General features: G+C 49.1%; 1 long non-coding RNA gene across 1 annotated transcript in view; it reads left to right on the forward strand.

The window, feature by feature from the left end:
- The first annotated feature begins 277 nt into the window (after nt 1-277).
- LOC135323193 (uncharacterized) overlaps nt 278-26541 on the forward strand; it is a 118588-nt gene continuing 92324 nt past the window's right edge. The window contains exon 1 of the long non-coding RNA XR_010384446.1: nt 278-358. This is a non-coding gene — a long non-coding RNA (uncharacterized LOC135323193). The remainder of the gene's footprint in view (nt 359-26541) is intronic.

The following is a 26541-nucleotide window of genomic DNA, read 5'->3' on the forward strand; positions in this document are numbered from 1 at the left end:
AGGAAGCTGAGGCTCTAATGTGTGGTGTGGTGTTCTGGGCCCATTCCTGTTTGGCCCCAGGCTCTCCACCCTCATACCCCCAGCAGCCACAGGGGATTCTCATGTTCTCCAGACACCATGGGACTCTGCTGAGCTCTGGGCCAGGTGGAGGGAAAAAGGAAGATGTCCACTGTGTGCCAGCACCGAGCTGGACTCCTTCCCTCTGGCCTGAGTCCTCTTCCCTTACATCCCTACATGATGACTTCCTGCTTGTTCTTCCAACCTAGACAGCATCTCCTCTGGGCAGAACTCAGCATCCTCCTCTGGGCTCCCAGAAAGCTGTGTCCTTGTCTCAACACTGAGCTCCTCACAGCAGAAGGTAAGTGATGGTTGAGGTCCACATGCAGGGGTTTTCTCCAAGAGCCACGCCCTGCTCCTGGGCCCTCAGCTGGGATCAGGTGGGTGCTCCATGTGCTTTATTTCTCCTCCTGGACCACATCTCAACAAGCGCTTGTTTGTGAGAGGGAGAGGGAATAGGAGAACAGCAACACTTTCCCACACTTATTGAGCACTTACTGTATGCCAGGCCACACCAAGCCCTTCCATCATTTGTCTCAACTTCACAACAACCTCAGGAGGTAGGCCCTCTTATTATGTCCTTCTTTAGAAAACTCAGCCTGTCACAGGTGGGCACAAGAGGGTCCTGTTGTCCCTGCCTCTTTGATGCCACCCCTTAGCCCTCCCAAGCCTTCCTTCCTCCAGCACAGCCCTCCTGGCTCTCGTGCCATTTCATCCCATACCTGTCACATCCTAGATTTGGATGGGGGTGATCGGCAGGCCTAGTGATGAGAAACTTAATTCCAACCCCTTCTCCAAGTGGAGGCCTCGGGGCTTCCTAAACTCATCCGTAAGGATTAGTGAGCCCTCTCTCTGCTGAGTGGGGTGGGGGTTATTCTCCCTTTGTGACTGATGAGGAAACTGACGCTCAGAGAAATCAGGCAACCTGTCTAACAGTGGGGATGGAGGCTGGCCTCAGCTTCAGATCTTCTGCCCTCAAATCCAGAGCTCTTTTCTCTAACCATGTTGCCTCTTTAGATCCAAGAGCTGGTTTCATCAACGGGTACCAGACATTTAAAAACACAGTCCCAGCCTTAGGTTGACTTTCCTCCAGCTCTTAATGTTCTCACCCCCAAAATGGGACTAATAGAACCTGCCTCTCGCAGCTGCCGGCAGAGGCTAGCATGAATGAAAAGCATGTAGCATGAAGCCTGGCACATAGTAGGTGCTCCATAGTTTCTTTCCCTTCACTCTTTGGGTACCCGCCCCCTTTCCTCGGGGGTCTGCTGCAGTGGGAAATGAGAATTTCTGGGCTGGGGGGTAGTCGACCGCGTTTGAAGTGACAGTGACAGATGGGTGCGCTGGCTCTCCCAGGCGCCCGGCCAGCCCTGCGGTGCGTGTCCGCCAGTCCCCGGACATTTTCTTCCTCCTCCTGGCCACGATGAGGTGTCATTTGCCGCCTGTCCCTTCTCGTCATCGATTTCCAAGTCGTTAATTAACGGGGCTTGTCAGCTGGGAAGATGAATTCTGTCCTCGGCTCTCGGGGCTTTTTGTTTTGGGATTGTAAATGTTATAGATCTCCCATGATGGAAGGCCATGGGGTCAGGGGGCGCCAGGCTGCCCAGTGGGGGTGGCAGGCAGGGAGAGGAGCCTGTGGGCCTGGCTGGGCCCTGCTGGCCTGGGACAGGCCCCCGGTGGTCCCTGACAGCGGCCTCTCTGACTTGACTCCCTGGGGTTGGGGTGGGAGGGGTGGGGGAGTTTTTCTGTGATCCAAAATTTCACTCTAGGGGAAACTGACTTGTGTCAGATGGTGTAGATTCAGTCATGCCCACAATGGGGACTGGCTAGAGGGGGATACAGACCGTACTCAGTCTGATGGGGGAGACGCCGTAATCCTCAGGGAGTAGCTGGTCTGATGGGGGAGACACATTGTTGTCCTGGGGGAATAACCAGTCTGATGAGGGAGTCCCAGCTCTGGCCTGGGAATGCCCTCAGTCTGATGGGGAAGACAGTTCCTATCCTGGGAGAACCCCCTGTCAGATGGGGGAGGCATAGCTCTGCCTTGGGGCCACCAGTCTGATGGAGAAATACCGACCCTGCGCTGGGGGAGTTTAGGCCTTAAAAATTTTGCCAACTTGATTCAACCGGGTTTAGAGCCTGTGTCGTGGTATCTGAGGCAAACCACTACCTGGGCAGGCAGGCCCCCTGCCTCCCACGTGAGGTCTCAGGGCAGACGAATGGTTGCACCAACAGCTGAGACGAATTCCAGGCGGGAAAAACTGATGCCTAAGAATTTGGGCTGATGTAAAAATAAAAACAACACACTTGGTTTTTGTTGATCTGAGCCGTGGGATTTGTGTTTTGGGAAGAGCTTGAGAACCGCTGACCGGCAGTCATGGGGCAGCGCGTTGCATCTGGGAGACCGGCTCCTGTCAGCCAAGGAGGGGGTGGGAGGGGGAGGGGCACGCCCTTCGTTTTCTGGGTGGTGGGGGCTGCTCTGCCCCGGGCCTCACTGGGACTGGCTGAATATGGAACTCGAGCTTAGGGTAGGAGGCCTGGTTTGAGCAGCAAGATTGCTCCCGTCTTGCTGGTGACCTTGGGGGAGTTTCCTCTTCTCTGGGCCTCTGTTTCCCACAGGAGATGGAGAGCAGAGGCGCCACCCTCTCTGATGCTCAGGCTGGTGGGTGGGGCTCAGGCTTCACAGCTAGATCCCTGGGGTTTGAACTGGGCCCTGGTCTCTCACCTCGGCTGAGCAGTCCAACCCCTTTGAACTTCATTTCCTATCTGTAAGTTGGGGGTAATAGTATCACACGCTTCTTAGGGTGGTGATGATTAAATGAGCTGTTACGATAAAGTGCTGAGAACAGTACTTGGCTCAGTAAGTGTGGCTTCATTATTATTATCTGACTACAGGATGGTACTGCAAGCGGGGTCTGAGCGCTGCGCACAGCCCAGCAGCCAGATTGGTTGCTTTCAGCCCATTAAGCATTTATAGAAACCGCCCTGGGTGTCCCCTTACCTTGGTCATTTCTTCCCCCACACCTCATTCTTCTCCCTTGGGCCCTGAGGTGGGGGGACTGCTCCAGTGTCTGCCGGCTGCTGGGAGTGGGCGGAGAAGACACACCAACCCGGATCTCTCAGAAGCTCCCGGGCTCCCAGGTTCCTGCTGGAGCCTCAGGAAATGCAGCTTGGTTCAGGCAGCCCTGCCTGGGTGGGCGGTGGACAAAAGAAGCCCCAGAAGGTGGCTTTAGCGTCTGGGTGACTTTGAGAGGAAGAAGGAGAAGTTACTTTGAGAGGGGGCTCCCAAGAGCCTGCACCCTCAGGCTGAGGTGAGAGGGGGCTCATTGCCTCGGTGACAGCCCTCGGTGTGAGGGGGACACATGAGCACCAGCTGCCTACCCCCTCCACCTTACAAATGGTCCCGGACATCAGCCCACCCTTGGCCCTCCTCCAGAACTGAGGAGTTGCGGGGGATAGCATAACATGATTTGGGGGCATGGGGGTCACTTGAGGAGCCAGATCAATGAGTGCTATCCCAGGATGTGAGGGAGACTCTAAGGGGGGAGGCAGTGGGGGGCACCCATCAGGCTCCCCACCCCACCTGACTCAGGTCCCCATCATAGAGACAGAGGAACTGATGCCCAGAAAGGGCTCCTTACCCAAGGGAACACCAGGAACTATTGGCAGAACAGGGACTAGAATCCAGACGTCTGGACTCACAGTCCAGTGCTCTTCCCCCATCACCACCTGGTGGGATGTAGCCCAGGACAGAAAATGAGCCTGAGAGCCCCCATCCCATTCCCTCCAGACACCCCACAGCTTCCTTTCTGTGCAATTGGGGCCCTGGCTTTGAGTGAGGGAATGTGTGAATGAATGAAAAATGACGAATGCTGTGGCTTTCTCGTCAGCTCTAGTGGGGCCCTGGCTGGAGCCCTCCCCATTTCAGAGTGAGCCTCCAATAGTCCCATTGGACAGATGGAAAACTAGAGGTGAGGGAGAGTGGCTGTGGAATGAGCTTCTGTGGGATCTGTTGCTTCTTGGCTTCCCAGGGAACCTGGGGTGATGGGGACCCCTGCTGGGAGGCAGAGAGCCATGCCTGGGGGTGTTGGTAGATGGCTAGGGTCCCTGCCGCAGGCCTAGGATGAGGACATCCCTTCTGCCAGGGCTACACGGACCCACTTCCATCCTGCAGAGGCGGCTTCTCCTTTTCTCGTCTGTAAATCACAAGCTAAGGGGCTGGAATCTGGGAGGAGGAGCCGGGCAGGGCGCTGTTGGGGAAATTTACAGCAGTGATTTTCTCCTCCACGTTGGGAGCTGAGGGGGCTGCAGTAACTCTGCTGTGGCTCCTTATAAATATCACCCACACCCCTAGCCTGATGCTCCATTTACCACACAGGGGCAGGGGCAAGTCTGCTGCAGGGAGGATGGAGGGTAGACTTTAGCCAGAACTTCCCAGACACCAGGAGGGTCGAAATGGGTGAATGAGGAAGGCAACAGCACACAGAAGCTGGGGGGTGGATGGGCTGGCCTATGGGGTACCACTCGTCCACTCGACAGATATTTAATGGGTGCCAGTATGTGCCAGGCTCTGTCTGTGCCAGGTGCCGTTAAGCATGAACCCCCTGGAGCCCAGGGGCAAGATGGACTTTAATGGGATAAACCACACAGACACATCCCTGTGGAATAGTGAGCCTGCCTGCTGATTCCTTATGGCCTGAGGGAATCTGAGGCAATCACTGCCCTCCAGTGTCTGGGCCAGGCCTGAGGCCAGAAGCTGCCTTCTCTGCCCATACTGACCTCCAATCAGGGTCTTAATTACAGCTGCCTGCCCTGTGCCGGGTTCTCGCAGTGACATCTTCATACAGCCCTGGGACCATCAGGTTTGTTGGTCTTTCCTCCTGGTTCCTCGCAAACTAGCCTCAGGGACTCCAGCTTTCTGTGGGGTCATGGCTGAGCTGGGCTGTGGGGAGAGCCTGGCCCCTCTTCCTCCCTGACCCCGCATCTCAAAATGCTGAGTTTCAGGACAAAGACTCAGTTGAGAAAGAGACACTTCTTAAGCAGTGGTGGTGAGAGTGGAAAGGAGAGGTCCAGGGTCATAGCCAGGGCCCTCAGAGAATAATTTAAGATGCTTAACAAAGCTCCCAGACCCGGAGGCAGCCTGGCAAGGAATAAAGATCACCACAGACATCGGAGAGCCTGACTCTTGGCGACTTTTCTGAATGTAACCTTGGGCAAGTCACGGAGCCTCCGTTGCATCTGTAAAGTGGGGTTAAACACACCCAACACTGTCGTGAGAACTAAATAGGAAAATAGTAAATTGGAAGGTATACGTGTGCAGATTAAAGTGCATGCACAAAATAAAAAATTCGAAAGGACAAATGGGTGGGAATAGGGAGTAAATCTTCCACGTGCCCCTGCACCAGACCCCCACGCCCCCTCCTTGGAGGCAACTATTGCTTGTTTATTGCATAGCCTTCCAGAGAGAGAGCTTATCTATGCATATTAGACATATATATATATATATTTATGTACATATTTTAATATATTTAGATAGATACTCTGAATTTTTTTTACAAAAAGAGGCACATACTGGATGGACCTTATTCCTAGGAAGCACTTCCTGGGGTCAGAGGTGAGTTCCCTGTTACAGGAGGTGTTTGGGCAGAAGCTGGGTAATTGATGGGACGTTGCAGAAGGGAGCCTCCCATTGGGTGGGGCTGGCCTGTGCTTCTATCCAGAATCTTCTCTGTCCCCACCTTCCACAGAGGTGGAACTGAGGAGTGGAGAGGTGAAGGGACATGGTCTGTCACCCAGAGAGTCTATAGAAAAGTTAGTGAAGACCAGATGGATGAAAATGACCCGGGGGCCAAGCCCATGGGAAGATGTCCAGTGGTGCTTGGGTCCAAGATAGGGGCAGGCTGGGGAGGCCCAAGACATCCCAGGAGAGGGTCCACCAGGTCTTGGGGGTGATCGGGGGAGATGGCAGCATGTGCACACCCACAGCCCTTGCGTTTGTTTGCAAAGGCTTAGCCAGGAATCTGCCCTTCTGATCCTGAGGCCTCGAGTTGCAGGGCTCAGAGCTGGCCCTGGGGACAGAGTAGGGGCAGCCAGTGTCTGACCCCCTAAACCTGGTGTCTCCACTGATCACCAGGCCAGATAAGGGGCAGGTCAGCCGCTGACCTTAGGCCTTGGGGCCCCTGGTGAGGAGGGGGTGGTGCTGAAGTTGGAGGATCCCACTCTCAGGACTGGAAACCCCCCAAAGAACTTACTGACCCCTGTTTCCCAAACTTTAGTCTTCTGCATTCTGCTTTCATACTGTAGGCCATTTCCGAGTCCCCTGGTATTTTTTTCCAATTACTTAAAAAAAATTTATTGTTTTTAGTGACGCATAGTTGATTTACAATGTTTCAGGTGTACAGCAAAGTGATTCAGTTATACATGTATATATTGTTTTTCAGATTCGTTTCCATTATAGGTTAATACAAACTATTGAATATAGTTCCCTGTGCTATACAGTAGGTTCTTGTTGTTTATCTGTTCTATATATAGCAGTGTGTATCTTTTAATCCCAAATTCCTAATTTATCCTTCCCCTCCCCCTTTGGTGACCATAGGTTTATTCTCTATGTCAGTGAGTCTGTTCCCCCTTCTCCCTCTGTCCACAGTTTCCCTTATTAACAGCTCTCATTGCTGTGGCTCATCTGTTACAATTAATAAATACTTATACACTATTATTAACTGAAGTCCGCAGTTTATATTAGGCTTCCCTCTTTGTATTGTACAGGTCTATGGGTATTGACAAGTGTGTAAGTTCATGTGTTTACCTTTTACAGTATTACACGGAATAGTTTCACTGCCCTGAAATTTCTCTGTGCTCCACCTGTTTATCCCTCCCTCCCCACAACCACTGTTCTTTTTACTGTCTGTAGTTTTGCCTTTCCCAAAATGTCATATAGTTGGAATCAAGCAGTATGTAGTCTTTTAGACTGGCTCCTTTCACTTAGTAATATGCATTTAAGTTTGCTCCATGTCTTTTTGTGGCTTCATAGTTTAGCTCTATTTTTTTTTTTTAAACACTGAATAATATTCTGTTGTATGGCTGTACCACAATTTGTTTATCCAGTCACCTTTTGAAAGACATCTGGTTGCTTCCAAGTTTCGGCAATTATGAATAAAGATGCTATAAACGTCCGTGTGCAGTTTTTTGTGTGTGGACGTAAGTTTCCAACACATTTGAGTTAATACCCAGGGAGTGTTATTGCTTAGTTGTATGCTAAGAATATATCTGGTTTCGTAAGAAACTTTCAAACTTTATTCCAAAGTGGCTGTTCCATTTTGCATATCCACCAGCATTGAATGAGACTTCCTGTTGCTCCACACTGAGTGTTGTTGATATTTTGAATTTTAACCTTTCTAATAGGTAGTTAATGGCATTCCATTGTTGCTTTAGCTTGCAATTCCCTAATGACGTATGCTGCGGAGCATCTTTTCATATGCTTATTTGCCGTCCGTTTATCTTCTCTGGTGAGATGACTGTTCAGATCTTCTGCCCACTTTTTGAGCTGTTTGCTTTCTTACTGTTGAGTTTAAGACATCTTTGTAAATTTGGGTTACAAATCCTTTATCAAATAGGTGTTTGGCTAATATTTTCTCCCAGTTTGTGGCTTGTAGTTTCATTTTCTTAAACTATACCCATTTTAAAAGTGAAAACTTATATCTTAGCAGTAATGGGGACACCAGAATCATTTGCCATGAAAGAAGGTAACCATAAAAATATATATAATAGAAAACCCCATGTTATTTCATTCTAACTAGTCCTGTCACCTGCTCCAGATCTCTGAGCCTGGGGCTTAATCTCTCCTGTTAAAGAAGGAATAAACAAGTGGTAGAGAGGTGCAAGCTGAACTGGCTCCAAACCAAGACCTTCTCCTGGTCAAAATCAGAGTTTGGAAAATAATTGAAGGTGTAACTTTTTTGTCTGTGTACCAAATGTTATTTGATACTGGTCATGTATCTCCTAAAATAATCCTCGGGAATCACTGATACAGTCTACCCCTTGGCCCCTGCCTTTACCCAACTGGTGCTAAAATCCTTTGATCTTTCACCCTGTGTGTGCACGCTTCCAGTGAACAGGAAATCCCTCCCTTTCAAGAAAACTCATCTCTCCAAAGGCAGCTCTAATAGGAAGCTCTTTATTGCATCAAGCCTAATCTCCCTGTAACTTCCCCCACCGGTCTCCCTTCTCCACCTTGGGGACCCCAGGATCAAAGCTAATTTATTTGCCCCAAAGAGCCATTAACCTCTCAGAGCCTCAGTTTCTTCATCTAAAAGTTAGGGAGAATACAAGTCACTTTCCAAGGAGTTTTAATGATGAAATGAGATACAGCATGTCAAGTGCTCGGCTCCATGCCTGGAGGTGGGAAAAAAAGGAAACTGTCTGTTGATTCTAGTGTGAATTCATCCATAGGAGGGGGTAGGGAGGGGTCGGTACAGTTTCGTCTGAGGGGGTCTCAGCATCGTTGAGAGAGACCAGGATCTGAAAGTCTGAGGAAGTCCTGCCATTAAATGACTAGGTCTGTGTCCTAACAGAACCTTAGGGAGAATGATCCAACTTCTTCATTCCATAGTTTAAGAATCTGGAGATTAGAGAGGCTGAGAGATTTGTCCAGAGCCACATGACGAGAGGCAGAGCCGAAGCCTGTGGGGACAGGTATGGGTTTCTGAGTGCTGGAAATGGACTTAAAGTCCCCAGCCCTGGCTATGGGCTATCTGGCTATGTGGATACCTTACTGTGTAACCTTGTGCAAGTGTCTTTCCATCGCTGTGTCTCAGTGTCTTCACATAAAATGAAATATTGACCTAAATGGCTTCCGAGGTTCCTTCTCGCTCTAAAATTCTGTGATCACAGAGGTGGTTCTTGAATTTGAAGGAAGGCTGGGATCAATTTATCCAAGAGACAAAGGCATTCTCGGTGAGGGAAGCAGCACAAAGATTGAGGAAGTAACTAGACCAGTCATTTGGGGAGATGAGACCCCAGAGCATTTTAAATGTACAGAAAAGCACTGGCTCAACAAATTCTTTCCCTTTCTCTGAGCAAAACTTTCCGTGTTCACAGCTCTACTTCATCTATTAAATAGAGGATAATGTTGTTGAACCAAAGTCCATTCACCTCTTCTTCCAAAGCAGTAAAGCTGTGGCTTGGCACATAATTGCCTAGCTAGGGACCAAATTCTCCCTCCATCTAGTAGCTTCATGTGGTCATGAGACAATGTCCCCACTAATGGAATGAGAGCTGAAGTGACATGTTGCTACTGCTAGACCTGGCCCTTAAAACACTACTATTGTGCTCCTTCCAATTTTTCTCCTTCCTGGAAATGTTACCTGGATATGCTGGTGACCCAGCATAACCGTGCGGACAAGGGCATTACCAAGGGCTGGTACAGAGGACCTCACAGAGGGAGCAGGTTCTTGTCTGGCTGTGTGGAGCAATGCAGCCCTCCTATCTACCCTGTTACACGAGGACGAGGTAAATTTTTCTGTTCTTTAGACCCGTGGACTCTTTGTTACAGCTGCTCAGCCTTTTGCCAGAACTAACGTGCTGTATCTAGATAACTAAGGTCAGAGGAAAAATCAGGTGACTGCTCAGAGCTGAGTTCTGAGGGTTTCTGAAGGTCAACTTGATGCTCTCTCATGAGCAGCTCTGTCCTTTGGCCCCTCTCCCTGGGTAAGGGCTATAGGTCCAGGAAAGTGAATGGAAGGTCCCTATTTAAAATGGAAAGGAAGGAAAAAAAAAAAAGGGAAGGAAAGAAGGAAGGGAGGGAGAGAGAGTGGGAGAAAGAAAAGGGAAGTCAAACATGAAGCCAAAGAAAGAATCCTAGGGTCACAGAGTCGTAAAAGGTTATAGACATGGTCTTGCCCACCTGCAGCCCTCCCAGCCACTGCCTTCTCCCTCTTTTGCAGAGGAGAACATTAACTTCGGAAGATGTAGTCATAGCATAACTAAAATATTTCAGGAGTTGAGGGGGAACAAGTGGATGAGGGCTACGTATTGCTGTCCATGGTCCTGAAACGCCCCATACTCATACATCATGATTATTCCATTCTGGGACATTGATGATTCTGGTTCATTCTCTCTAGTCATTCTGAACCAAGGAAGACAAGAGAGAGATCATGGGGCAGAAAGGTCGCCACTGAAAGAGAAGGGCTTAGGGACAGAAGCTATAGAGAGGCACAGCTGTGACAGATTGTCAGGGAGAAGCAGACATTTTTTTGGACGTTGTTTTCAAACTGCAGCTACCTGGAAAGAAACCAAGTACTACCAACTATAGCCCAAATATAAATTGACTGAGGGAGAATAAGGAATGTGTGTCTCAAGTGACGCAAAGCTGTACGTGTGTCAACATGAGCAAACTAATTCAGGTGGGCATGCAGAACACAAATGGGAGGGGTAACGGGGTTGACTGTAGTTAGTCTTTGTTTTTCTTTTCTTGCCTGGTGAAAAATTCGCAAATTTTACGCTGTCGTCACAGAGCGTATGATTATGTTTCACAATTTTGACAGCTAGTTTCATGTACTTTAAGTAGTTCTACTCTGTTATGGACAATTTGAACAATTTGCTCTTCCCTCAGAAGTTAAAGGAGGTCTACACATGCGTCTGCCTCCCACTAAACCCATGTGGAGAGCAAGCCATAGAGCTAGAATTTCTTGATCATTGCTCTAAGTGCATTGTGTGTAAGAACTTATTTTTCATAACGACCCAGGAAAGAAGGTGGCATTAGAGCAGATGAGGAAACAGTGTCAGAGTGGTCGGTACCTTGTTTGAGGCCACCAGCTGGTAAATGGCAGGTTGGGATTTGAACCAGGTAGTTTGGCTCCATAGCTTTCATTCTCAGCCCTTGGCTAGTCCAACCTTTGGTGTCTTGCTTGGCAACAGCAGAACGATACCCAGTTTTCTGATTCCCAGAGTAGACCGTTCCCTCCTCACCATCTCCATGTAGGTACATCACAAAACTGGGGTCCATTTGCTGAAGAGGGGGATGTAATGGTAAGGAGGCTGTGGATCTGCTATGCATTTGAGGCACAGGGCTGGTCTTGGTGGGAGACATGGGGCAGGGGAGAAAGTGGGCTCAGGCTGAGATCCGGACTCCAGCACCCCTTCATGCCCCGGAGAGCTCAAGCCAGGGAGGAAGATCCAATTTCCAGGCAAGGTTGAAACCAGAGACGGGCTGCCCCCTCCCACTTGCCTCCTGTATCCCTCCCCCTTGTGTGCTGATGTGGAATGGGCTGAGGGCACAGGGGAAGTATTGTTCCTGCCCCTATCTTGCACGACCCAGCTCCCAGTGGAGCGTGGAGGAGTTTGTGTAACTTTCCTGGGGGTTAAGAGCAGGTCAGCACAGGGCTGCAGCTCCGGCTACTCTCCCAGCAAAAGGACCCCAGGCTAAGCCAGGCAGCCCCGTGGGAACAGCAGCACATACCTTCTGCCCATGCCCTGAAACGGGAGGGCAGCCTGAGCTGCTGGGCGTGAAGACACAGACCCCAAACCCCCCAGCTGCCCTCCTCCCAGCCTGGGCCTTGGGCACAGAGGCAGATCACAGAAACCAGGACTGACAGGAAACCTGGAGACAGGCTATGCAGTGCCCACATTTGACAGATGGGCAGAATCGGGCCCAGAGAAGACATAGAGGCTAACATGACTCAGACACCTTATGAAGTGCCATTCGTTCATTCATTCACTCATTAGTGGGGAGGGTATAGCTCAAGTGGTAGAGTGCATGGTTAGCATGCACAAGGTCCTGGGTTCCATCCCCAGTGTCTCCTCTAAATATAAATAAATAAACCTAATTACCTCCCCCTACAAAAAAAAAAAAAAAAAAAAAAAAAAAAAAAGAAGAAGAAGAAGAGCTGAGCATTCATTCACTCATTAATTAGTTGAACAATCACTGTGGAATGTTAAGTGTTGCCATTATCCAAGGGCTTTGTTACATTTCTCATCCAGATTGGTGCTCAGGGGAGGAAATAGAGGCTCAGAGAGAGCATGAGATCCTTCCAAAGTCACACAGCTGGTTTGCAGCAGGTCTACTGAGTGCCAGCCCCAGACTTACCCGTGCACAAGACATGCAAACATGCATATAGGTATGGTTCCTAGGAAGTCAGTTGGAGGAGGAGGCTTAAGAACCTGTCTGACCCATTCTCCTGTCTCCTAGCAAATATGACCGAGTCTGTTCCACTCAGCTATTTATTTGGTGCCTACTCTGGGCAAAGTACTTAATTGATTCTCATCTCCTGGGAAGATTTCCAGAAACCAACCAGCCTCCTGCACTGGGAAGTTAGTCCTGATAAAATCTTTCCTCCTCTGATTTAAGTCCTTTCCATTTGTCATACACAGGTTGTGAACACAGCTTGTTTTTCAAGCAAAATTTTTCCCCATCACAGGGTGAGTAAAGCCTGGGATAGGATCATGAATATGAAAGTTCAAAGGTGTTCACTCCCTAGCACCTGGTGGAGAGTCAGCTCAACAGAGACTGGTGGGATGAATGGAAATGAACACAAAAGTCAACGTTTAAGCAGCACTTCATAAGTTTGCAGAAGATGTTCATAGACTCTCTCTCTTTCAGTCCACAAAGCCATCCTGGAAGGCAGGCAGGCAGGCAGGCATTTTATTCCCATTTCAAAGAGGAGAAAGTCGAAGCTCAGAGAGCATAAGTGGCTGCTGAGAGCCACAGAGGTTGTGAACAGCAGAGGTCGAACTGCACCCAGGCCTCCTGACTCCCAGTCCAGTGCTCCTTCTGTGACACCAGGTGATTTAGGTACATATGCATGATACAAATAGGCAGGACGGTATAATGACAGTGGCAGGTGTGTGTGTCTGGCATTCTTGCAGGGTGGGAAATGCTCAGTTGGGCTGGAGCCATTTCTTCCTTTCCTAGGGTGCAGGTGGAGGAGGGGCCTCTATCCGGCCAGATGTGTTGGGAGGAAGAATGAGTTCATGGCTTGGGTTAATGATCCCTGCAGCCCACTTCACTGGGTGGTGGGAACAGGTGGCCAAAGCCAGGCTGGTTGACCTGGGCATGGGGGTGACTAAGTTAGGAGGCAGTGACTGCGGTCCACTCCCTCCAACCCCCAGGGAGATGGATATGAGGCATCACTGTCCCTATCAAACCCTCATCAGCATGCATCCGGGCCATTACAGCTGCCTCCTAACTTGTCCTCTGTCCCCTACCCCATCCAGTCCCATGCCTCCTCCTTGCTTCCAGCAGAGCTGGATTTATACAGCTCAAACCTGCTCGTGGCACTTTTCTCTGCAGTGCAGAGCCCAAAACCCCCAAGCAGGCTCTCAGCATCTGGCCCCAGTTTACCCTTTTAACCTTGGCCGTGGAACTCCCCGTTCTGCACCCTGTACCCTCACAGTGGCTTCCCCCGACCCTCACCCCCACCCCTTTGTCCTTGCTCTTCCCTTTACCTGGAATGCCCTCCTGCTCAGGGTCTAACATTGACCTTTCTCATTTTTTTTTTCTTTTTTTTCTGACCTTTCTCATTTTCAACTTGCAACTCAGTTTTTCTTTTGTGATATCTCCCACCTTTTGACTTGTGTTTGTGTGCATTTTATCTTCTGCCATGGACCATGAGCTCCTCAAGATGTATCTCATTTAGTCCCTCTGGTCCCCAGCACAGCAGTTGTGCCACTCATGGTGGGAGCTTAGAGCCCACAGTGGGCTGGGCTGGGGGTGGTAGAGGGGCTTCCTCACCATGGAGGCTCAGAGCCAGGCTATGCCTGGATTCAAACCCTGCCCCTGCCACATATTAGCTGTATGACTTGGGCAAGGTGCTTCACATCCGTGCCTCAGTTTCCCTACTGTCAAATGGAAATAACAGTATCTGCTTCATGGAGTTCTTTGCAGATTAAACGAGGCAACAGATGTAAAGCATTTAGGACAATGCCAGGCACATAGTTAATGTTCAATAGATGTTAGGTATTATTTATAATTTAGTGCTGTCAATGACTAGCTGAGATTTTATTTTCAAACAAGAGTTTCACATGGAGAGTAAGAACGAACATTTATTGAGCACCCGCTACGTTCCAGGCAGGGTGGTAAGATTTTCACATGCTTTTCCCCATTCAGTCCTCACGAGGATGCCAGGAGGTAGGGCCCACTCCCACTTTTCCTATGAAGAATCTGAGGTTCAGAGATTAAGTAATGGGTTTGTAGACGCACAGATAGGAAATGGCAGAGCTGAACTTGAACCCAGATCTGTGTAACTCCATGCTCTGGCTTTTCTTTTTGTTCAAACCTATTGACTCAGAAATCCGGAGGGAGAGCCCTGTGAAGCGGTCCCTGGAAGGAGGCAGCCCCCTTGTTGCCCCCCAAGGCTAGGTGCCCTTCCCAGTCCCTCTCCAAGGCCCAGCCTCCAGGGAGCAGTGGAGCTGGTACTGAGGTCAAGATGTGACCTCAGGGCTTGGGGAACTTGCCGGAGTCCCTGTGGACTCTCCCTCCTCTCTTTCTCTCTCCTCCAGCAGCTGAGCCAGGACTGTCTCTTGGGCTCAGCCTGGTTGGCTCCAGGCCAATTCCAGATGTCACATATCAGGCCTGAATCCCAGGAGGCTGCAGAGTACTGGTAAGATGCCCACTCCAGGGGCATCACAGGGACACCATTGTGCCACACACCCAGCCTCAGCTGGGTGACAGAAACCCAGCATTGGAACACAACCCACCTGTGCTGGAATCCAGGCTCTGGCACCCCTCTGCTGGCCTTGAGCAAGCTACTTAAGGGCAAAGGGACTCAGTTTCCCCATATGCAAAATGAGGAGAATAATCTCTGTTCCCCAGGTTGCTGTGAGCATCAGTTAAGATGGGGCTCAGGAGGTGCTCAGTAGACACTGGTTTCCTCCCTTGGGAGCTCCCCTGGACATTCCCCGCGGGCCATGTCTAACGTGTTTGAGCAGGAGATCTGCCTGAAAGCAACCTCCCGCGCTCTGGCAGCAGAAGTCGCCCGGGGAGCCTTCTGTCTGAGGCCATGGTCACTTTGGCCTCTCCTAGGTGTAGGGTGAAGAGGGACTCAGCCTGATCCTGCCTGGACCACTTTCCTATCCCCGTGGGGTACTGGTTAACTTCCCCCTGCAGATACCATGGGCCCCCTGGGCTGGCTGGGGACGGGGGTGCAGCAGGCCCCAATCTGCCTGTTCCTTGGCCAAATTCCTGGCATTCCTGCAGGAACTGACCTATCCTAGCCTCTGTCAGGTTAAAGGATCTCCCTACCAACCTCAGTGCACCTTCAGAAAGCCCATTCTGGACCCCAGCCAGTGGCTTTATCTGCTCTGTGCCCTAGGGCCCCTATGAGGGTGATGTGTGCTTACACTTGACAGATGGAGACCTTGAAGCCTGGAGAGAGCAAACAACAGGCCACACTGCTAGGAAGCGCCAGGGCTGGAGTCCAAATTCATCCAGCCCCAAAGTCCGTGACCTTTCCCCCACACCCCTTGCCTCCTGGGTCCTGGCCCTGGGAGGAAGCACTCCAACCTCCCCACCTAAGGAAGGAAGCTCCCTCACCACCTAAGTAATGTGGCTTTGGCTTTGAAAGGGCCTTGCTTTCTCCTTGCCTAGAATGGACTCTTTTTGGTCCATCCAAGAGAGCGGGGAAGAAGGGGAGGCAGAGAGACTCTGAAGACCCACGTGGAAGGAACTGGCCACTGGAGCTGAATGGTAACAACAGTGGCAGGCTTGTCCTGGACTGGCCTCACTCTGGCCAAAATCCCCTGGTAAACATGGCAGACCCCAGGAGGGAGCAGGCCACCTAGGTTAGAAGCTAAGGAAGACAGATGAGGGGGTGCTCTTCCGGCTTCAACCACGTGGGCTTGCTGGGTGTGCTAACCATGCAGCACACACCACGCCTGCCTGTTAAGCCTCTTGGTTGCAAGTGACAGGAAACCTTTCTCAGACTGGTGAGTGTCACAAAACAAGGGGAATTATTGGTTCTCATAATGGAATAGTTCAGGTATGGATCTGGCTTCAGGTGCAGTTTGATTCAGGGCCCAGATGACATCACCGGAAGTCATCTCTCAATTCGGTTCCATGTGGTTGTCTCCATTCTTTAGCTCCGTAAAGTGTCAAAAATAGCTGTGTTGTACTAGGATGGATAAGAACACACTACAGTGGAAAGGAAGGCACTTCTGTTTCTCAGAAGCCCCAGCTTTCATTGGCTCTGATTGGTTCATATGCCCACCTTGGAATCAGTCACTGTGGCTGGAGGTGAGGGTGGGGGACTCAAAGATTGAATTAATCCAGAGCCCATCCCTGGAGTTATGGGTGGTACAGTTCCAGCAAACCACCTAGGGGTGGGGAAGGAGTAGTGTCCAAAAGGGAGTTTGGGATTTGGTTTTGAGAAGGAGCAATGAGTGCTAGGCCACCAATAGCAATGTCCCCCCTACACAAGCTCCCCCAGCAAAGCAAACCTCGATGTCATTCAGAAACCCCAGCCTTGATTCTGAATTTTCCTTTCTACCCCTCTCCTTTCATCTCATCCCATTTCACTTCTGAGCTTGTAGCTCAGGCTCTGTGTTAGGTCAGGGTCCCTAGAAGCAGAGCCTGAGACAAGGATTTGGGCATCTGTTCTTCCTTGGGGGTGTGGTCTCAGGAGAAAGGGCATGAGAGAAGCAGAATTAGGCAGGGGAAGGAGCTAAGCAAGGATGCAGTCTCAGCTGGACTCCAGCATCAGCCTGACCCCCCAGGGAGCTCTGGGCAGCAGTTGCACCTGAGTTGGTCACTCCTCGAGGCAAGGAAGCCAGCCTTTTGCACTCCCCTCCTCCCATCATGCCAGTCACTCAGTGGTTATGGGCTACCCAGGCGTGCATAACCTCCCAGGAAGCAGCTCCCATTCACCATGGGTGATTCTCCAGAGGTGGGAGCAGCTAAGAGCCATTAGTAGCTAACACAGCAGCAAAGGGGGTTTTGGCAGAGTCCACTCCAAGCTCCTTGCCTCACCCTCCAGACTGAACACTTAGTCCTGTTTCCTTGGCAGTGACCTGACTCCCTCTGTGACCCCCTGGGCTAAATCACCTTCATGCTCCTCTGGTTGCTTATAAATGCCTCTCCAAGCTTGGTAGACTCTAAGGGCCTCCTACCTTTGACACTGTTCCCAAGGTGGCCCATGCTCCTACCTGGCCCCTGGAGCAGGAACCAACCAGACAGAGGTGCCCTGCCCCGGGGAAGCAGCACTTACATGGGGCTGCCATGGAGGAGGGCAGAGTCCCTGGCTGCCTGGTCTCCTCTGCCTCACTCTCCTCTAGTCTGACCTTCATCTGCTACGTCAGCATTGGGATTGCTGGGAAGACATGATGGCATCTGCCCCCTCCTAGTGAGCGCATTTGAGCCTCCTTCCAGAATGGTCAATTCTGTTGGCCCTTCCAGTTCCCCGGCCCTGGATTCTTTAAGCAGCTGATCCCCGCTGACAAGAGTGGTTCAAATGAACTCTCGCCAGGTGCCAACTGCCTTTGATGCTTCACTCTGCCTTGTTTGGGGGCTTGGCTCATCTACTTTAAGAGTGGCCACCCTATGCAAACTTAAAGGACAAACAACAGATGTTTGCAGACATAGGACCAACAAAGGGTTAACACTGTAATATACAAAAAAGTTTTATAAATCAATAATTATATATATGGACGCTGCAATAAAAAATTGGTCAAAGGACTTGAACAAGCAATATTATAAAAGAAGTAGAAATTGTCAATATGCATATGAGAAGGTGCCTGACCTCACTAGTAATCAAAGAAATTCAAATTAACGCAGCCATGAGGAATCATTTTTTTTTTTGCTTTTCCAATTGGCAAATATTCCTGTGAGGGTGTTGAGAAATGGCCACCCTCATTCCCTGTTGATGGGACAACAGGAGCGTAAAAACTACATTTCTGGAAAGCAATTTAGAAACCCTTGGCAACCCTTAAAAGTGTGCCTAACCTTGGAATCTGCAATTCAACTTCTTGGAATTTATCCTAAGGAAACATTGGAAGATGTGCCCAAGGATGTATGTGCAGTGATGTTTATCTCAGCACTATTTATAATAAAAAAAAAAAGGAAATGACTTAATGATCCTTTAATAGAGAATTGATTGAATCAATCATGGCTCCCTCGTAGAGTGGAATTTTATGCAGCCTTTAAAAATCTTGATGCACATCTGTGTGAACCGACATCAGAAGAGTCCAATGATGCATTAAATTTTTTTAAGTTACAAAATACATAGAGTATGTTTTATCTGTGTTGAATTTTATACCTACATGTGTACAGAGGCCCAGGAAGGTATCTGGAAGTGTGTTCACCAGTTTCTGGGTGGTAGGAACAGTGGGTTCTGTGGTTTGTGCCTTCTTAGGGTAACCAGTGCCACATGGCCCTTTGGGCTTGCCACACTCACCCCTTCTCACGCTGGTAAAGTTGACTCACCCCGGGGTTTAAATGACTGGCTGTGCCCCTTGAAGAGACTTGAGGGCATTGATCATGGTGACCCAAACTAGTGTGGATTGTTCTGGGGCTCCTGACTGTGTTACATAACAAAGTCCTCCAAAAACATATTGGTGTAAAACAATCACTTTATAACAGATTCTGTTGTTAGGAACTTGGAGAGTGCACAGTGGAAATGGCTTATCTCTGATCCGCCAAATCTGGCGCCTCAGCTGGGAACTTGGAGATGACCAGAACAGCCAGGGGCTGGAGCCACCTGGAGAGTTCTCACTCACACGTCTGACACCTGGGATGACTCAGAGGCTGGGCTTGGCTGGAACTGTCAACAGGAACACCTACTCTTGGGCTTCGCGTGGCTTGGGCTCTGACTGCGTGGCAGCCGGGTTACAAGGAGGAGTGTCTTCAAGAAGCAGAATCTGGAGAATATTTTGAGAGATGAAGGCATAAGCTGCTTCTGTCATAGCCTCGGAAAATCATGCTGGCGTCACCTCCATCACATTCTATTGATCACAAGTGTGTCACTACAGCCAGTTCCTATCCAAGGGGAGGGGAGCTAGACTCCACGTCTGGTTGATGGGAAGAGCAAGGCCACATTGCAGAAGAGCACATGAGACGGGAGATAGTGTGGGCTCCTGTGGAAAAGGCGGTTGGCCACAGACATCCTTTCTTCCCCGCTGGACTCAAAAGTTGAGAGATGTGAGATACGGAATAGCCACAGCCACCTTGGAACCACAAAGAGGAAGCCTGCGCAGAAAGCCAGCTTGGAGGAGAGCCAAGGGATGTGGGAGAGCTAGAATGAGAGAGGATGAGACGGATGGGGAAGGGAGTCAATGAGAGAGAGGGAAAGGAGAGAGACCAGGTCCAGAGGGCATCACCAGAAGCGAACCCCACCCCTGCCCCCTCAGTCCTAGGAGCCAATAATCCCCTTATGGCTAAGCCAGTTTGAGCTGGGTTTTCTAGCTCTTGTAGAAGAAATGGTCCTTATCAGTATAAAGGGATTTTATATGAAATCCTTTTTTATACTTTTTTTCATATTTTTTATACTTTTTCATATTGCTTGAATTTTCTACAATGAGTTTATCATATTTTCAGTGTTTAAAAATTTTAAACTAAACGACCTTTTGTGAGTCACCAATGGCAACAACCATGACTTTAATAACCTCCCATTTTGATCGATCAGAAGACTAAAATCCTTTGCCTCCCATTATCTTTTGTTTGTCGGAGTGCAGCCCCCACACTCCCGTCCCACCATCCCTCACCAATTCCTCAGTGTCCTCCGAGCGTCAGGCACTTTCTAGTTATTTCACTCAGTGCACAAGGAGGCTGTGGGAGGATTCTGGCACCGTGTGCGTGGTTGCTGGCCTCCAGAGCCCCGAGTTCAGGGAGGAGACGGAAGTGGGCAGAATCAATCTGATCAAGGGCTATCAGTGCTAGCGTGGAAGAAAATGGGAGAATTTGGAGAAAGAGAGGGAAATTCTTACTAAAATGGAGATGAAGGGGCATTCCAGGCAGAGGGACCAGCTTGAGCAAAGGCCTGGTAGGGAGACCATATGATGTATAAAAGCAAGTGACTGCAGAATAGCATGATGTGGGGGCTTCGGGGGAGACCTAGATGACAGGTTGGAGCCTTGGCTGGGAGGGCCTTGAATGCTGGGGTAAGGAGTTTGGGCTTTATCTTGAGGATAAATGGGGAGACGCTGGAGGGATTTAAACAGACAAGTGTCATGATCGGATTTTGAGATGGAATGATAGCTCTGATAAAGGTATGGATAACAGATGCGAGAGGCCTGCGATCAGGTAAGCAGCTACTGCAACAGTCCAAGCAGTCAGGAGGGAGAGTCTGAGTCCCCTTGCATCCTTGTAGCTGCTCTGTCTGAGCCCCACCCAAGAGCAGACCTTCCTTACTGCCTGTGCCCAGGGCCTGTGCTTGCGAAGAGAAAGCCGTGTGGTGTCTTCCAGAGTCACACTTTGACCTTGGCCAGAGACCTCATCCTGCCAGAGCCCCATCCATTCGGGTTCCCCAGATCCTGTCTCAAGTTAGGGTGTGTGGGAGGCAGAGGGTATCTACACCTACCCTTATGCAATCCACCCGACTGAGGAATATCCAGATTGGAAGCAAGTCTTCAAAAAACAACAGCCAAAAACAATACAGACACGAGCAACAACATCACGTGCCATAAGACAGTATCAACACTTGACACAGATTGTCCCATTTCCCACCCTCCACCACCCTCTGAGGCAGATCCCATTGCCCTGCCCACTTCACAGATGAGAACACTGAGTCTCGGAGTCAGTGCAATAGCCACTCCCACTGGAGGCTCCCCCAGCCGGTTATTGCCTGAAGATTCCACCCCAGCAGCTCTGAGGTCCTTGGTCTTCACAACTGGGATGCAGTGGCCTACTTTCTCCTACTGCTGATCTGTCCCCTCCTGTCAGCAGCCCCCAACCACCCCAGTCCCATCACCACTCACCCCAGCCGGGGGCGGGCTTCCTGCTCCCTTTCCACCGCCCCAGCATTCATCTCCCTGCACTGTCATGGTTTGTTTGTCTGCACTGTGGGTCCAGCCTAAGGAGAAGCAGGCAGCTCTGACTCACCCTGTGGTCCCAGCACTCATCCAGAGCAGGCTCGCAATGAATGATCAGATGTTGAAGGGAGGGGTAGGCGGCTCCCCACTCCCCACCTGCTGTGGGGCCTCTGGCTCTCCAGAGGGATGGGCCGCCTCCCCAGACACCCCTGAAACTGGCCCCAGCCCTGCACGGAGGCCCGAGGAGGGTCTTTCCCAAGTCGTGTGTCCTCCATCACTGCTATCACCTCCCCACCCTCTGCCTTCTCTTTTCCAAATAAGGATCCAAGTTCAAGGGCTGCTGGTAATCTCTAAATGAAGAGAGGCTATGGGCTCAGATTCATATACCAGGGGCCCCAGCCCATAACCAACCTGGAAGAAATGAGGAGAGAGTAAGAGGGAAAGGGACGATCTGGAGGCAGCAGCAAAGTGCCTTCTCTTTGGGAGCCTCCTTTGAGTTGGGGATGCTGAGAAGTGGGGGAGGGACGGGGCAGCCTTCAGCAGACAAAATTGAGCAGTTGTGTGCGGCGGCCTGTGGTACTTAAACACAATAGCTGATCTAATCACTAGCCTCTTTCTCTGGGAAGCTTTTTGCTGCATTTTAGCACAGAAGAGTGTTGCCTTTCTCTCTTTTGTGGCTCGAGCTGCTATTTAAGAAAGCAAAAAAAAAAAAAAAATCGATATGCCTTCTATGGCTTTCAGTCTTTTTCCCCCAAAAGGTGTTTCTTTGGGGAAGGGGAGAAGGTGGGCGGTGGGGTGGGGGTGGGGTAGGAATGTTTTTGTCATTCATAAGCCGTGGTGACAAATCCTTGACACCATCCACGGCTCCTATCGATCAGCTCCATTCGCGGCACCAGAGGACAAATAGAAATCATTTGTCTGTCTTGGCTCCCAAACAGCCCGAGACAAAGGGTTCGGCCAGCAATCAGCAGCTGGAGGTATTAGCAGCGGGTCAAGTTCGGAGGTCAGAGGTCAAACAGGTTGTCATCAGTTTCTCACAGCTATCAGAACAAGGGCAGGGGAGGGGGCTGAGTAAAATCCACCACCAACACAGCTGGTTCTTGTTAGCCAAATCCTGCCTCCCTGTAAAGAGAGATGGGCCAGTCGGGCCCACACCCACCCCAGGGACACCCCGGGGTGCCGGGTTTCATGGCGCTAGCGGCCAGGCCGGGAGTGTTGAGGGGCCAAGGAAGAAAAGAAGCGAGATCTGAGCCCTGCCTCCCACTGTCCATCCTTCCCACTCTCCCTGGGGAAACCCTGAGTTATTCTGTCCTGGGCCCCGAAAGAGACAGAGGGAGAGACCTTGGGTTTTCTTTGGGAGTCTGAGCAAGCAAGTTAATCCTATAAAATTGGAAGTGGCTTAGATGGCCTGGGAAACGGGATGCAGCTGGGGGATCATTGAGTCATTTTAAGTCCCTGATTACACACCACCTGTTTTGGTTTCTCTTCCCACCCTTGGGAGGAGGAGACCCAACCTGTAGGGCAAGTAACCTAGGGGGAGATGTGGAAGGATGAGGGTGGCAAAGCCAGCCCCAGGGGAGTGACACATAGGGAGGTGACTCAGGAGTGCAGGGGAAGCATGACAAATAGGATGGCAGCCGACAGCCCCTCTCACCCAGCACTTAGCATCAAGGCCCTGGGCCTGCTGCAGAGGTGATCTCACCTAAGCACCAGTGAGAGCCCTGTGAGGGCTTATTGGTCCCATTTTACAGATGGGGAGACTGAGGCTCAGAGAAATTAGATCACCGGTACCATTGAAGCTGCAAGGCAACCCCACCCCCAGCACACACTTGAGAAGTGGATCTCCAGGCAACAAAGGAAGAGGCATCTTTGATGGAGTATCTCCTCAGTGAACAGGAATCTACCTGATGAGAACACGGTGAGAGTTCTGAGTCCCTCGTCCTGTCAGCTGCTCCCTTGGTGTGACCCCACTGTATTGTCTTATGAGGTTGATCCAGAACTGGAAGTTGGGGCTCCATGGAAGAGCCCCACTCAGGGAGCGAAAGGTGGTTCAGATGTGAAGCTGACCACCAGGAGCCCAGGGCTTGACTACACGAATCAGGTGGTAAATCCAGCTCTCAGGAGCCAACCATCCCTTCTAATCAGGTAACAAGAATGATGATTCCTCTTCAGTGCCACAGAGAGACAGGAATGGTGGGTTTAGTGCCTGTCTGAAGACATGAGTGGCCTGCCCCTCAGGGGAATTTGCTGGAACAGGGGCCCTGCCCGAGTCCAAAGGTCTCCAGGAATACTGGGGACACACTCTGATAGAGATGACTAGGGAATTCTCTGATGCACCTGTTACTTGGTCCAACTCTCTAAGGGATCTTTAAGATATGGGGGAAAAATAAAGGTACAGTGGGGAGTAAGGTTGGATAGATTGGAGTGTTTGAAAGAAGCCTTAAGAGATCCTTGGGGTAAATGTCCTTCTGAAACAGGAGCCCTTAAATATAACTAAGGGCTGTGGCTATAAAGGGGTAGCAGGAGGGGTCTCCAAATCTACACATGGGATAAAACTGCATAGAACCAAATACACATGCACACACACATGCATACAAAACTGGTGAAATCTGAATAGGGCCAGTGGATTGTACCAATGTCAGTTTCCTGGCTGTGATACTGTGCTGTGGTTACGCAGGATGTTACCATTGGGGGAAACTGGATGAAGGCTATGTGAGATCTCTCTGGGTTTTTTTTGGTTTTTTTATCCATTTACTTTTTTTTTGTATTTAACTGTAAGATTTGATCATACTGACAGATAAAACAGAAATAATTCCTTTGGTGAAAACAATTGCCTCTTGGTTTTACCTCCTGGTTAATCTTTATTCTTCCTTCAAAGATTCTGATCTTCTAACCCCCACTGTCCCTTTTACCTTTCTTCCCTAGTGTTTTGGAAGTTTTGATTCCATTACTGGTTAACTTTAAATTTTTGTTTAAAAATTCTTTAACTTATAATCATTTAATGTTTTTCATTTGAGATCCTTAAATTATAAAGAGATACGTAAAGAATAATATAAGCAACATCTGTCTTCCCACCATCCATCATCAGTGTGCAGGTCAGCAGTGTATTTTGCCTCTCACCTCCAAAGCCAACCTTGTTTGCCCTGCTTACTGATACTGGAGCTGGGCCCAGTAGACACTCTCCCTTGTCAGCTGACACAATGTTCGGCTCTGTGAGTAGAGGGCACTGGAGGAGCCCTGCAAGGCATAGCAGAGGAAGGGGCTTCTCTTCCTGGTTCCTGTGGGCAGTTCCTGCTCCCATGACGCAGCTGCCAGCAGCACACGGGAGACCCAGTGGCGCTCCCTCTCCAGCAGGTTACACTGACCCTGTGGGTGGCTTCCTGGTTGCCACCTGTGGGCCAGCTCTGGCTGAAGCCCCTCAGTGAACTCTGTGGGGTCCCTCTCAGGTCTGAACCTCAGTCTTGGATTGGGGGGCCCGCTTCCAAGTGTGTTCCCTCCTTGGATTCTCTCTCTTAGCCCAAGATGACGTAGCTGCTCCCCAGGTTTTCCCTTTACAGGTCTCCTTCACCCCTCTTAGTAGTTCGCCACCTTTTACTAGTTAATAATTTTTTGTATTAAACATTCTCTGTGTGGTTCCTGTCTCCGGACTCGACCCTGACTGATACATTTAGTAAAGTTACTATTTTGTGATACTTGTTTGCTTTTGTTTTATTTTAAGTGAATTACACTTTGCAGGTATAGTTAAAACCCTCTCTGCCATTCTCTGTTCTATACCCTTTCCCCAAGAAGGAACCGTTATTATGAGTTTGAGGTGAATCCTTCCATTTAAAAAAAAAAGAGGGAGAGGGTAGAGCTCAGTGGTAGAGTGTGTGCTTAGCATGCATGAGGTCCTGGGCTCAATCCTCAGCATCTCCATTAAAAAATAAATAAATAAACCTAATTACCTCCCCCACCTAAAAATAATTTTTAAAATGCTTATATCCACTCATATGTAGCCGTAAATAGTATATACTGTAGTATTTTAATATTTAAAGATATGTATAAGTGGTGTACTTTGCATATCATTCTGAGTCTTATTTTGATCCACCCCACATTACATTATTTGAAACTATCCACGTGGATGTGTATAGTCAGCCAGTCAGCCCTCCATATCCAAGGATGCAGAACCCACAGGTATGAGGGCCAACAGTACTCTGCCATTGTATAGAGGGACTTGAGCATCAGTGGATTTAATTTGTAGGGGGTGATCAACCCCCTGTGGATACCGAGGGATGACTGTATAGATCTAATTTATTCCTCTTAAACTGTTGCATAATATCCCACTGTATAAGCATATAACAGAATTCATTCCCCTATAGAGATATTCATTTATATTGCTTATATTATTTGGCCACTTGTAGACAATCATGTAATATACAGCCTGTGTATATATGTAATATACACATGCCCAAATTCTCCAGGGATCATGCCTAGAAATGGAATTTTCTGAATCGGTCTTAGAGTATATACATTTAAAAATGTTATCCAAAAAAAAAAAAGTTTCTTTTGTATAGCACAGGAAACTATGCTCAATATCTTGTAATAATCTTTAATGGAAAAATGTGAAAATGAATATATGTATGTATGTGCAAGACTGGGACATTGTGCTGTGCACCAGAGACTGACACACTGACTGCACTCCAATAAAAAAAAATGTTATTATACGCTGCTAATTTGCTCTCCAAGTGGCAGTATTTACACTTCCACCAGCTATGTATTATTTTCCTCACATCCTCACCAACACTTTATATTGTTAGACCTCTGAATTTTTCCCAACCTAATGCGTGAAAAATGGCATCTCACTTCTTTTCGTGGCTTTAGTGGCCATTTGAATTTCCTCCTCTGTGAATTGTCTATTCATATTGTTTCTCTACTTTTGTGTTAGGTTGTTTATCTTTCTCGTCACAGATTATAGAAATTTTTTTACACATTCTGATAGATACATTATATATTGCAAATATCTCCCAGTAAATTGTCACCTTTTAATCTTTCTTATGGTATATTTTGCCTTAGACAAGATATAATTTTAAACAAGTTAAGTAAATCTATTTTTTCTTATATAGGTTGTGCTTCTGTCATTGACAGTCGAGCGCTGCGTTATCCTGATTATGAAAAATATTTTCCTTTCATTGGTTTTCTTTCTTAGGTCACTAAAACATCTGTACTTTATTTTTGAGAATGATGTGTTTCAGCTCTATTATTAGGCAGTCTTTCTTTCCCCTAGTGATTAGTGGGGATATCTCTAACACATGCCATTTTCCTAGAGATAGATATAAATACGTTCCTGGACTCTCTATTCTGTTGTATTGCCCATGTTAATTAGGCTGAAAAACCAAGCTGCTATAACAAGAGTTCCAACAATTATGCAACTTAAAGAACAAGGTGTATGTTTTATGCACTTGAGGTCCAAGGTGGGCTCTTCTCCAATGGAGCCATTCAGGAACACATGTTCCTTCCATCTTCTGGCTTAGTCATTCTCTGCTGATGTCTGGGTCA

The sequence above is a fragment of the Camelus dromedarius genome, chromosome 16 (genome assembly GCF_036321535.1).
Source record: "Camelus dromedarius isolate mCamDro1 chromosome 16, mCamDro1.pat, whole genome shotgun sequence".
Classification (NCBI taxonomy): domain Eukaryota; kingdom Metazoa; phylum Chordata; class Mammalia; order Artiodactyla; family Camelidae; genus Camelus; species Camelus dromedarius.